Source organism: Stenella coeruleoalba, assembly GCF_951394435.1.
Source record: "Stenella coeruleoalba genome assembly, chromosome: 12".
Classification (NCBI taxonomy): domain Eukaryota; kingdom Metazoa; phylum Chordata; class Mammalia; order Artiodactyla; family Delphinidae; genus Stenella; species Stenella coeruleoalba.
In genome coordinates this window covers 52159865-52173354 of record NC_137158.1, presented here as the reverse complement: position 1 = coordinate 52173354, position 13490 = coordinate 52159865, and positions in this window count along the sequence as shown.

Here is a 13490-nt window from a genome sequence, read left to right as displayed (position 1 = left end):
AAGGACTTCAGCTGTTTTCAAGCAACCTGAAAGGACAATTTGTTTTACTGCGGTATTTAAAAATGGATAGAGTGAGTGATTTATGTTTTAAAGCATTTTATCCCATTTGCTGTTCAATACAGTATACAGATGAAAAGGGGCAAAAACAAGATGTACAGTTCAATGATATATTACAAAACAAACACCTGTGTAAATACCCACCCAGGTAAAGGAACAGAACATTGCAGGTACCCAAAAAAACCCCATCTCCTCCCCTCATAACTACTGGCCTCTCTTCCCAACAAAGAAAGCCATTCTGTCTTCATTTTGAAAGTAATCACTTCCTAGTTTTTCTTTAAAAATTTACAAACTAAGGAGCGATGCACTACAAATTAGTTTTTTGTTCTTTAAGTTAAATAAATGTAATCATTCATATGTAATTTTGTGATTGGCCACTTTCATTCAATATTATGTTTGTGTTTCGTTCAATATTATGATTCACCTATCTTGTTGCATGTAGTTAGTTCATCCATAGTCAGTGGTGATGCATGGAATTTCATTTTATAAACAACATACTTATCGATTCTCCTGTTGATGGAAATTTGGGTTGTTTTGTACTTGGGGCTCTTAGGACACATGATGTATAAGCATGTTGGTACAAGTCTCTTAGTGCACGTGGACATACCTAGGAATGAAATTGCTGGGTCTTGTGGGATATGCATCTTCAAATTCAGTAAACAATGCCAAATTATTTATATCCAAATGATTGCGCCATTTCACCTTCCCCCCCAGCAGTGTATGAGGTTTCTCACTATGCCACGGTTCTCATAAGTTCTTACTAGTGTCCTTCATTTTAACTGTATTTTAATTGCATCCATGATCTGATTTTGAACAGGGGACTTGCATGGTGACTTTCAAATGCATTTCTATGGTTACTACTGAGGTTAGCTAGTTTTTATATATTTGGCCATTTGTATAACCTTTTTTGTGAAGTGTCATTTGAAGAATTTTGCCCATTTTTATAGTGGATTGTTTATTATTGTTGGAGTTCTTTATAAATTTGGAATATGAGCTCCTTGTCACTTACACATGTTACAACTATCTTCTTCCAGTCTGTAGCTTGCATTTTTACTCTTAATAGTGTCTTTTGATTAACATAATTAAGAATTTTAATGTAATTTAAATTTTCCCCTATGAATAGTGTTTTTTGGGTCCTGTTCAAGAATATCTTAAACAGGTCACCGAGATATTCTCTCATACTACCTTCTAGAAGTTTTGCTGCTTTTGCCTCTCACATTTAGACCTGCAATCACTTGAGACTGGGTTTAGTGCATGGTGTAAGAAAGGGATCAACCATTGTTTTTCTTCCTATATGAATATCCAGTTGACTCAGCACCATTTACTGAGACTATTTATTGAAAAGACTATCTGTTTTTCCTGCTGAGCAGAAGGGCTACCATTGTCACAAAATAACTGTCCATATATGCATGGATTTTAACTCTATATAAACTATAAGCCCCACAAGACATCATTGTTTTATATAACTAATATTTCTCAGTGGTTCTCAAAGTGTGGGCCCCAGGCCAGTAGCATTAGCATCACCTGGGAACTTGTTAGAAATGTAAATTCCCACCCCTGACATACTGAATCAGAAATCCTGGTGAGGGAGCTCAAAATGTCATCTGGCCAGCCTTTCAGGCATTCATAATTTACACTAAAGCTTGACAATTGTTGCTTTATATTTACAGACATATTTATTCTTTTTGTTGTTCTTCATTCCAATGTCATTGTCACAATGATCTCTATTGCGGTAGTTAATAGGCAAGATTCTTTCCTCCAGAGATTTATCTTGTTTTGTTTTCTCTCTCTCTCTTTTTCTCACATATAGGTAGTACTACAGATAAGAGTATGGCCTTTAATAGCATTGCATAGACTAGGTGTTGCAGACGTAGTTGACAAATTCTCATTTCATCTTAGTGGTGTATTACCAGTGATATCACACCTTCACAGAAACCAGTAATGGGAAATTGATCCAGCTATCCTCCTGATGATACAAATGCTTCCCAGAGACCCCATTTGATACAGCGAGGGTGATTGTACTGCTCTCCCTTCTTTCAGAGAAGTAAATATACTCAAGGAGGTGATTACATTAAATCTTATTAGCCTGACAGGTTTTATTAAATTTATAATACATATTATATATAACTATTTAAATTATTTCATATCACAGATCTATATTAAATTAATTGTTAGTTATTTTATTTTATTTTGCAAAGTTGCTCTCTACTTTTAAATAAGGCTTTCATAAAGGGATTTGCCTGGATCACTTAATTCTATGTGTCAATAGTTCCAATATAGCTGGGCAGGTGAAACTAGATTACAATAATCATTAAGGACCACCTCAAGGAAAAACACTCCATAAAAGGTTTAAGAGGGGTGTGTGTGTGTGTGGGTGTGTGTGTGAAGGTCTGATTGGATGTATATGAACCTCAGCTATTTTTAATACAATCAGCAGCTGGGTGCTCACTCCCTGGGCAGCAGTTTATTATAAGCAACACTAACACCCCTAAAATGAGTCCCCCGAATATGAATACTAAAGAGTCTATCAGGGTGAAGATCCTTCAATTAAAAAAATGTGGAAAACTACTATTTTGCTGAATTTCCCAGAGTTGTCGCTTCTTAAATAAAGGCAGTGTATCCAGGCTTGTCAATGGCAGTGAACATGCCTGTGACTAAATGTCCTCCTGTTGCTAGTGTCTCATCAGTAGATAAGAACATATTCAGTTCTGCTTCATTTGCTCTTATTTTGAGGCATGTAATTTCAGTTCTAACATATTTTCATACCAACTGCTCAAACTTGGATTTCTTCCATTTTTGTTCTCCAAAATATTGAGAATGCTGTTATTGCACCATATCTGTTAATAATCATCTAATAGGACCTGGGTTTGTTCTAATGGAACATAATTAGCTAAACTTCATGAAAGTTTGAAGTAAATTTTATACAACAAGCACATGGAAACCATATGTATATTTGCCCTGCCTATAGTCCCAGTACTCAGCACACATCAAATACTCCAAAAGCCCCAAGTGGAAGAAAAGTAAAACTTGTAGAGTTAAAAAAATCCCTACATGTTCCAACTGTAGGCGAATTTTTTAAAGTGGGAATAGTGCACATAATACACAAGTGAAATATTTTAGATTTTTGAAACCAGTTGTCCCTGACATTTGCCTGAATGTTATAAAGTGGTTTTCTAGGATTTCTTCTGCAGTCCAGTTAAATCATCTTTTGAAAGTACTTTCCTTAGATTTCCATTGGTTCAAGTCCTCTCAGGCTACAGTTACAAACATTCCTGGGACTTTTCCAAACTGTTTATCTTCTGGCTTACTAAAGAGGATTTATATAGCAGAAGAAAGTCTTGAAACTGTCCAGCTGGATACGTGTTGATGGCTTATTAAGATGACACTCTTACTGATACAAAGAGTGCTTTAAAAAAATCATTCTAGTAAGTCATGGACCGATCCTCACATGAAGTTTGAAAACAAAAATGTTTAAAGATGGGAGTGGAGTTTCAGTTCTTTGCAAATTCATTTATTCTTCACTAAATATTTATTGAGAACCAATGTAGACCCTGCGCTAGGCAACTTTCTGCTTCCTTTTTAGCTCACCACTGTAGAATATACTGGAGCTAAATTATCTGAACTATTAGACGATTATTTTGCAAAAGCGTCATTTTTAGGGTTATATTGCAAAGGTCATTTTTCTAGTTTCAGATGGACACAGGTCTGTAAATTCAAACAGAATCCTTTGGGATAATGACCACTATCGGGGATACTGTGGATTTTCAAATTGGTGCCTTGGATGGTAAAGAGCATCCTTTTAGCATCTCTTTAGGAGCAGCTAAATTTTTCTCAACCATCCAAAACAGGTTTTCTCAAGCTATTTTAGATATTGTCCCATGAACCAATAAATAAGATAGAACTTTGGGTATTGTGCAATCCCTGGAAAGCTTGCTTATCTAGTATACTGCCACTCAAATAAGTATATTATAAAAGAGGAGTGAGTTATAAGAATACAACCTGGGATCCTTACAAAGTGTGTCTGTTGGCTCCCTGTAATTAAGAGTGACTGGTCTTGGCTTCATCAATTGAAGTGAAGTTTAGCTAGTTTCTGTATCTGAATAATTAGACATCTTTGATAGTACTTTTGACGACAGTTTTCTCTTTAGCGATGTCAGCAGCTACCTTACTTTCTCTGTCTCTTGTTGACCCAGCTTCTCACAGCTGAATCCAGTGTTAGCTGCTTCTGAAGATTCTGGTCCTTCTCAGCTTCCCAGATCAATCAGAACAAAATTAAAGTGTCAGCCAGAGTTTCCAAATTCAAATGGCATTAGGGACCCAGCAGCCGGTATCTTAAACTGTGAAGCAGCCTGTGTAAGGCCACAGGGAGTGTTGGTAACCGTGGCAAATTTTGAAAGCATACTCAACGTTCAGACCTTCTGGTTTGTTTCCACACTATGCAAGCCACCAGAACATCTGCTGGGCTGCCAGTTTGCATCCCTTGACATAAGCTAATATTTCCTGCCTAAGCTATTCCTCTGTCATGCTTCAAACATGAGATTCTGTGGACCATTCACTGCAACTCCCAGACCCTCAAGTTGTGCTGCCCCACTGACCTCCCCTGCTTTAGCAGCCAAACTCCCTGGGACATGGTGTGCCGGAAGCTCACTCCCATACATTCCCTAAGTCACAGCACCTCAGAACTCCCTCATATTTGACCCACAGGTGGACCCAGTCCATGGGGTTGAACTGCAAAGCATGCCCCAGACACCTCCACGCTGACTAGCCATCTGTTATTCCGCTTTGCTGGTTCTGGTTGCTGTCCTTGTGGCTAGAACATTACCTTGTATCTGAAACCAAGCATCAGTCCTCAATAAAAAAACTTCTCCAGAAGTTGACCAGGAACTCTCTGACTTCTGAATGTTCTCCCACCAGTCTAAGCACTGGAGGCTGCACCTTGACTGCCTGGACATGCAGCCAGGTGCCAGGACCTGAGGGCACGTCTCTCCGCCAACACTGTGTGGAAAAGATATAGGCCCTTCTGGAGAAGCAGCCGGAGCCCAGCAGCATCTCAGAAAACAGATTTTCTGACTCCATCTTTCTTCTTTATCCAGCCAACATTGTTCCGGAGTCTACCAAAATTACAATTCAAGGCAAAATATACCCTGAATAGGCCAGAATAGGCCTTCTGTTTTCCACTCACTGGATTATGCCAGTTTCTCCTCATATTTCAAGAAACTGATGGGGAGCTTGGTGTTGGCCACCAGATGGAAAGCCATCTGTAATACACAGGCCAAGATGTGCTGCCCTGTAAAACTGGGATTTGTCCGAGTCAACCTGCTAGCTGTCCAGTTTCATACTACTTGGTTGCAAAGGTTAAAAGACATGTTTACTATAAATACTTCCCCACACCTCAGCAACTTTGCTGCATGTACCTGTCAAGTTACTATGCAAAAAGATTTGAACAACTCTCACAATGAGGCAAAACATAAGAAACTAACATCATAATGAGAAAAAGAACTGTTAGTAGCAATTTTCTCCAATTAGAATTTTCAAATTGTCTATTGCTAGAACACTAATCATTGAAAATAATATCCTACTTCTATCTTCTGATCCTGTAACCCTCCAGAAGCTACAAGACAGGACTCTAAAGATAGTTGCAAGTTTTCTGGGATCCAAGTTACAATGTAATATTAAAACAGTTTGATGTATATTCATTGTGGAACAGAAGAAATAAAACACTGATATCATGATTTCAAAATTAAACAATAAGTGACTTCATATGGCTGTAAGAATTCCTAAAATATGAAACAACTGAGGGAAAAAATGTATGGCTCAAATCTTCAAGATACCCCCTGTTTCAAATGAATAGATTTACTCCCCATCCCCCATAATCGTTTTATACTTTCTTCCATTGCCGTCCATTATTTCCTGCTCACAACTTCATAGTGGAGCTCAAGTCAGAGATGTGGTCTGGCTTGCCAGCAGAGGGAGCTACAAACTCGCTAGAGCTTGACTAACATCCAGGGACCAAAAGCACAGTGGTCACGTGGGGTCTGGGCTATCTAAAGCCAGTTGAAAGTAGGGTTGCCTGATTAAGAAAAAGACAAAACAAAATACACTCAGATAAATTTGATTTTCAGATAAATAACAAATAACATTTTTAGCATAAATATGTCCCATGAAATAATTGATATATATTTATACTAAAAAAAATTAAATCCAAATCTAACCAGATAGCCTATATTTTATCTGGTAGGCTTAGTTGAAAAGTCTGTTGCCTACAGAGGGGAAGAAAGAAACTTTAACAGTAAAAGACAGGGCCTATTTTATCAATACCAGAAATGGAAGCAGGGAAGAATTAAGGGAAGGAGCTGGTAAGACCAGGCTCATACTGATGGCACTGCACCCGTCAGGTCATGTGATCCAATGTCTGCAGGAGAGTGGGCTGCAGGACTGTGGGGTAGCTGTGTGGGTAATAGGAGCAGTGGATTCAGGAGGCATTTTCCGCTGGAATTCGCTATGCATGTCTGTAGCCTGGGAAGCCTGTCGTTTGATTTATCTGGTCTATCTTTTGTGATTGCCTTGACTCTTGTAGGGAAGGCAGAGGCTCTAGGATATTGCTCTTTCTCATGCAAGGGAATCGAGAGGTTGGAGAATTAGAAGCTCAAAGAGGGCTTTGAGCACTGGTGGCGCAGTGGTTGAGAGTCCGCCTGCCGATGCGGGGGACACGGGTTCGTGCCCCGGTCTGGGAAGATCCCACATGCCACAGAGCGGCAGGGCCCGTGAGCCATGGCCGCTGAGCCTGTGTGTCCGGAGCCTGTGTGTCCGGAGCCTGTGCTCCGCAACGGAAGAGGCCACAACAGTGAGAGGCCCGCATACAGCAAAAAAAAAAAAAAAAAATCTCAGAGAAACTCAGTGGATATTTGAGTTAAACGTGTTTTTGAGTATAATCCCAGGCTTTGGAGTGTGCTGTGGTTTAAAGGACCTGGAAACAGCAGGCACAACTGTGTCCCCTTGCATCCACGTGACATGTTTGGGCTTCCTGAAGAAAAGGGTTGAATCTCATTTGTATTGACGTCCCAACCGCTGATACAATCATGTCTCAAAGGAGCTGTCGTGGATGTTTATGTTGATTTGATGTTTTGTGATTATGAGACTGAAAATTATTTTTCTCCAAAGACAAGAAATGGGACTTTCAGAGCTTCAAGAACTGTATATTTGTTTCAAAAACAATCAATGAATCAAAATGTAATTGAGACTTTTAAAAAGAGGGGGGAAAGTAAACTGGTAAAAATAATTGCATCCCTTTATTAATATAAAGCTGAAATATTTCACTTTGAACACTAAAAACTATTGAAGCTAAATCTTTGCAAAACCAAATACTCCTGTCCTATAGGAAATGGTTAGCTATACTCTGGTGACAGAGTGATTTTAACGTGACCAGGATTTAAGTCATTGGATGCGTAAGGAGTGCCACGTGGAGAAGCAATGAACTTTATTACCATCTGGTGATGTGCTTCTGGAATTATGTACCATCCTGTCCCCTTCTCATCTCACACCACTACCCAGTGCCTTGACTTGTACTACTGAGACTCACCTGTATAAACAGCACTGCCTTTCCACCAAGTGAATGCAGCATTCACAAGGAAGACTGGTGTTTCAGCCTACGACGCTTCACCCCGGAAAAAAATCATTTTGAGCATAAAATACCATATTAGACACCATGAGAATAAGGAAATGGCATGAAATTAGGAACATCAGTCAAAGCAAGAACCTTAGGTTAGCTCATAAGCTTTATCTTTTATGATAGTGCTCAGGCTGTCTGGTTTACATGAAAATTTACTTAGCTTGTATGCTTAAACCACCTTCTAAAATTCACTTTACTGTTTGTATAAAAGTATATTTTAAACTTCCTCAAACTTGAGAGTTTCTCATAGTGTCAAATAATAGATCAACATTATACTAATCCCTATTAGCCATCATTTTCTGTGAAAATGACACAATGAGAATGTATTCTTAGTTTATCTCCTGCAGAGGAGTCACCAAATTCATGACATTGGTAACTGTTCAGGTGAAGGCAGGGAGATAAAATCAAAGAGGGGCATCATGGGGCTTTAAGTAATTTGGCACTATTTATTTTTTAGTATATCAGTGGATATAAGGGTTACCTCATAATGTGCTTTCTATTTCTATGTCTTAAATGTTTCACAATAAGCTTTTAAGAAAGAAGAAATCAGTCGCTTCAATCATGCACATACTTTGGTGACTCGTGTATACAGGTCAAGTATGTGATGCACATTTGTTTAGTATGATTTTTGCTTTTAGGCACATAATCACGCATCTTCTCTGATGTTTCCATATTCATCCAACTACAAATCAAAGAAAAATATTTTGATGAGCTATCAAAATGGCTTTATATTTTTTAAAAAAATGTTATTGTTGGGCTTCCCTGGTGGTGCAGTGGTTGAGAGTCTGCCTGCAGACGCAGGGGACACGGCTTTGTGCCCCGGTCCGGGAAGATCCCACATGCCGCGGAGCGGCTGGGCCCGTGAGCCATGGCCGCTGAGCCTGCGCCTCCGGAGCCTGTGCTCCGCAACGGAAGAGGCCACAACAGTGAGAGGCCCGCGTACCGAAAAAAAAAAAAAATGTTATTGCTTATGGGGTTCTACAACCTCATAAACCTCTGACTACCACCCTATCTCCTCTCCTTTAAACTTGTTGACAAGGCTGTTTAGAGTCACCATCTCCTCTTGGTCATGCTCCACTCACCCTCAACCCTGTCCTCTGACTTCCTCCATTAAAGTTGTGCTCACCATGCATTAGTGGTTGTCACGAACAAATTCTTGCTAAATATTACTTAATCTCTGTAACATTTGCACTGTTAATATCCCCACATTTCTTTTTTTTTTTTTTTTTTTGCGGTACGCGGGCCTCTCACTGTTGTGGCCTCTCCCGTTGCGCAGCACAGGCTCCGGACGCGCAGGCTCAGCGGCCATGGCTCACGGGCCCAGTCGCTCCGTGGCATGTGGGATCCTCCCGGACCGGGGCACGAACCCGTGTCCCCTGCATCGGCAGGTGGACTCTCAACCACTGCACCACCAGAAGCCCATCTCCACATTTCTTGACATATTCTCCAGACATCTTTGGGCTTCTGTGATCTGATATTTATTTGGCTTCTCTCTTCTGAGTCCTGCTTCCACCGCTTATTAGCCGTTTCCCTTGATAATTTTACTCTAAGCCTATTTTTACCTATAAGCCTAATTTTCTTCACTGTAAAGATTACTCATTGCAGCATTACTTGGACTGCTTATTGTATCCATACGATGAAATACCGGCAGCTGTTTTAAAATATAAAGTAAACCAGTTGTGATCATCTGGAAAAATTAAGTTGCACAAAAGTAACACAATCTTAAAAAAAGAAAGAATTATCAATCACAACATAAATATGCAGAGAGAAGGAAAAATTAGAGAGATATGCGCTAAACTTTACTGAAAGTTATTTTGCAGAATGGATTATATAATACAGTTACCTTCTAATTCTGTATTTATATCATTGTGAATTTTGTAAAAGCATGCATTATTTTGATAGTTGTAAAATGTGAAAGACAAGGTGAGAAATAGGGATGTAATATACTTCATTGTATTGTCGAATTAATTAAATGATACAGCACTTGGCACTATCTATGGTATACTGTAAGTCCACAACAAATGTTAACCATTATTATTATTATTATCTCTCTGCACCTTTGTAGTTTCATTACTCTTTTCCCAATTCTAAAACATTTCTGTTCCTCAGGGTTGCATTTTCAGCTCTTTCCTATCACTCTACACGCTTCCCCTGCCATTCTTATGCCAATGACTTACACCTCTCTATCCAAATTTCCCTGAGGAGCTCCAGACCCACCTACCACAGTCTTGAGCTTATTTCTACTTGTAGATCCTTCAGCCTAAAAATGCAACATGCATAAAACTGTAGTCTTCACGTTGACCTTCCATAAGTACTCTGCCTCTGGGTTCCCTAGTTCAGTGACTGGTAACCCCATCAAGCCATTGTGTAAGCCAAACCTGAAGGTCAACCACTGTTCTGCCATCATCCTTCACTACCGATCCCTTGGTTCAGTCAATTCTTCCCCTGTATCTCTCTTTAAAAAAAAAATATTTATTTATTTATTTTATTTTTGGCTGCGTTTGGTCTTCGTTGCTGCGCGTGGGCTTTCTCTAGTTGCGGTGAGCAGGGGCTACTCTTCGTTGTGGTGCACCGGCTTCTCGTTGTGGTGGCTTCTCTTGTTGTGGAGCACAGGCTCTAGGCACGTGGTCTCAGTAGTTGTGGCGCACGGGCTTAGTTGCTCCGCGGCATGTGGGATCTTCCCGGACCAGGAATAGAACCCATGTGCCTTGCATTGGCAGGTGGATTCTTAACTACTTTGCCACCAGGGAATTTCCCCCCACCCCCACCCCCCTGTATCTCTTTAGTAGCTCTAGGGACCATCCACTTCCTTCCAATGCCATTGTCATTCCCTTGGTTACATCACATATGTAACCACCTCATGTTAGTCTCATTGTCCCAGCTTTATACCAATTTATTTATTCAACAAGCATTTACTGAGCAGAGGTTATAGCCAGCGAAGAAAAAGATAAGAAAATTTGCAGTCACAACTTCTGTTTCCAACAATGTCTGCTTTATTATTCTTATTTCGTATAATATCACACATATATTATTCACCTTTGATGTTTTACTAAGAACACAAGCATTTTCGTGCAATCATATTATGGATGACAATGATATGACAGTGATAGTATGGTTGGTCTTGAAGACACAGAGTAGATGAAACCCACTTAGAGTAGGACTGTGTGATTTCAGGAAAAGCTTCCTGGAGGAAGTAACAGTTGGGCTGAAATTTAAATTATGAGTAGGTGCTGCCTGGACAAAGAAGAAGAGGAGAAGTATCCCAGGTAAGAAGCCACATTGTAACATACTGACATACTGAGAATTTTCAATGTCGCAGAAGCCAGACTTCTTAGCATGAGTCATTCTGTTCCAGTGCAGCTGAAATTTGGAACGAAGGTAGAAGAAACAGAAGCAAATCCCTGTAAACTGTGTAAGGAGATTAGACTCTGTCCTAAGGAAATGGAAGCCATCACACAATTGAAAGCAGGATGTCACATAGCAAGATGACTGCCCTAACCACGGTGGTGCCAGTCTCTGCCCTTCAATCAGAGTGAACTTTGTATCTCCTCCTGAAGCCCCTTAAACAGATCTCTTTTTCCCTCAGTTTAAAGTCCAAATATTATCTGACCCTTTCATACTTCTCTACTCATTTCTCTTGTCATTCACTCAGCTTCAGTAAAATCAATCTCCTAGCACATCCTTGAAAGTAAAAGTACTGCACAGTCTCGCTTCTGAGCCTTTCCACACTCTGCTCCCTAATCCTGGTACATGCTTTTTCTATTCTTCTTCACTGCGGGGGTAACAACCACTAATCATTCAGGGCTCAGTTTGAAATCAACCTCATTATACGACCCACCCACCTCTGTCCACCATTGAGCTGTGCTCCTACTCTGTACTCATAACAATGTATGATAACCTTACTGTATCATATATCATGCTCCAGTGTAATTGCCTGCTTTCTCCTTGTTTATCCTGTTCCCTAGTACGCATAAGTTCTGTAAAGTTAGGGCTTTGTCTTGTAGGGGTGTGATAAATACATGTTGAATTAATGAAACATCATTTGGTTTTCTGGTTTAAAGAATATACCAGGTTTCTCAATGAATTAAAAAACTCAAATAAATATATCAAAGAAAATAATATAATCACAGTAATTTAAAACAGATAAGAAAAAGAGTTGTGAATTATATGGTAGAAATTAGATGAGTAATGTCTGAGTCAAGAAACCAGATATCAATTATGTCTTTCTTACTTGCTATGTTATTAGGTTAGGTTATTTAAGACCTCTTAACCACTTTTTCTTCACTTGTAAAGTAAAGGTGTTCACTTAGATGATTTCTTACACTTCTTTCAAATTTAAAATCCTCTACTCAGATAATAACAAATGGAGGTAGCATCTATGTAAAGTACGAATGTTTCCCAGATTATTTAACTAGCAATATGGTTTGCTTACTTCTTTTCAGTTGTGTAAAATGAGAGTAAATGAAATAATGTATATATGATTAGCTATAATATATAATGGCTATATTATTAGTCACTGATTTGATTAAATATCTTTCATACTCTCTTTATAAAGTGGTTTGTTTTTGTGATTTTGCTACTGAATGAAAAATTTAATTCTTAAATAAAATTGAAGTGGAAAACAAGTTTGTCTCAACTCTAAATGATGTCTTGAAACCCACTCTTAAATCGGCTCTTAGTAATTCCATTTTAATTACCAGAATTCAATCTTAGATAGAAATTCACTTTTCAGTTGAACGGCCTTTTTTCTCTGACTCTGTATCTTTTATTAGTAACTTTTTATACATTAGCTTCTTTGATTAGAGCAATATAGAAGCTGGCATGGAGAATTCAAAAAGTTAGTATTATACTCTTTCAAATGAGTATGATTTAAGGTCAGTATGTTGTTATGTGGCTATAGATATAGAATTTCCAGTTTTAAATGAAAAAGGTAATATCACCTTTGAGAATCTACCACAAACTGTCAGAGGAAAATTAAAAGCAATTCATCAAAGAGCATACTGACTGTCTTAGTAGAATGGACATTGATTATGTCCCAATTAAAGCAAACATGACTCACACTGAATGGAAATCAATTGACTATCTGTATGATAAGCATGATCCTCCCTTTGCTGTCTAGGACAATGGAGCTATGAAGGTGGCTGGGGAGAGAGATGTGCTTCATCTGTATGTCGCACAGCACTGTAGTAAAGTTCCAGAAAGCTGAGGATGGTCCCAAAGAATGTGTGGCCAAGGAAAAAACAGACACAGCACACCATTCATGCCCCACTCCACTTAGGTACCAGCTGGCCTGAGGAGGGTACTGTAGAGGAAACTCTCTAACGTGCTGGCCCCAGGGAGATCCAGAGCTTCTCCATGGAAGAAGCTTGCGCTTAGGGGAGCATCTGAGTGAAGGGCAAAGGAGGCCCCTTCTCCCATTAGCCAGGGGGTGTGCATTACAAGGACAGAAGCATAAAGTACACGCCTTTAAAGTGTTGGGTGCAGATGTATCTCTCACCAGCCCTCACAGCAATGGGAATTCCACAACACATCCTCCCTATGCTGCTGTGATACACTCAAAGATTCCCCAAAAGCATTTTTACAACGGAAAAAATAAATTCTGAGGTTCTTCACAGTTTGTTACATAGCACTAGGGTGTGAGAGCAATGGCATTAAATCTGATCAGTTCCATTTATTAGTTGCTGTAAACCTTTTATGGTTTGTACAGACAATTGAACATTGCAGTGTGATAAGACAAGAGCGACCACTGTGGTGTCAGAGTAAG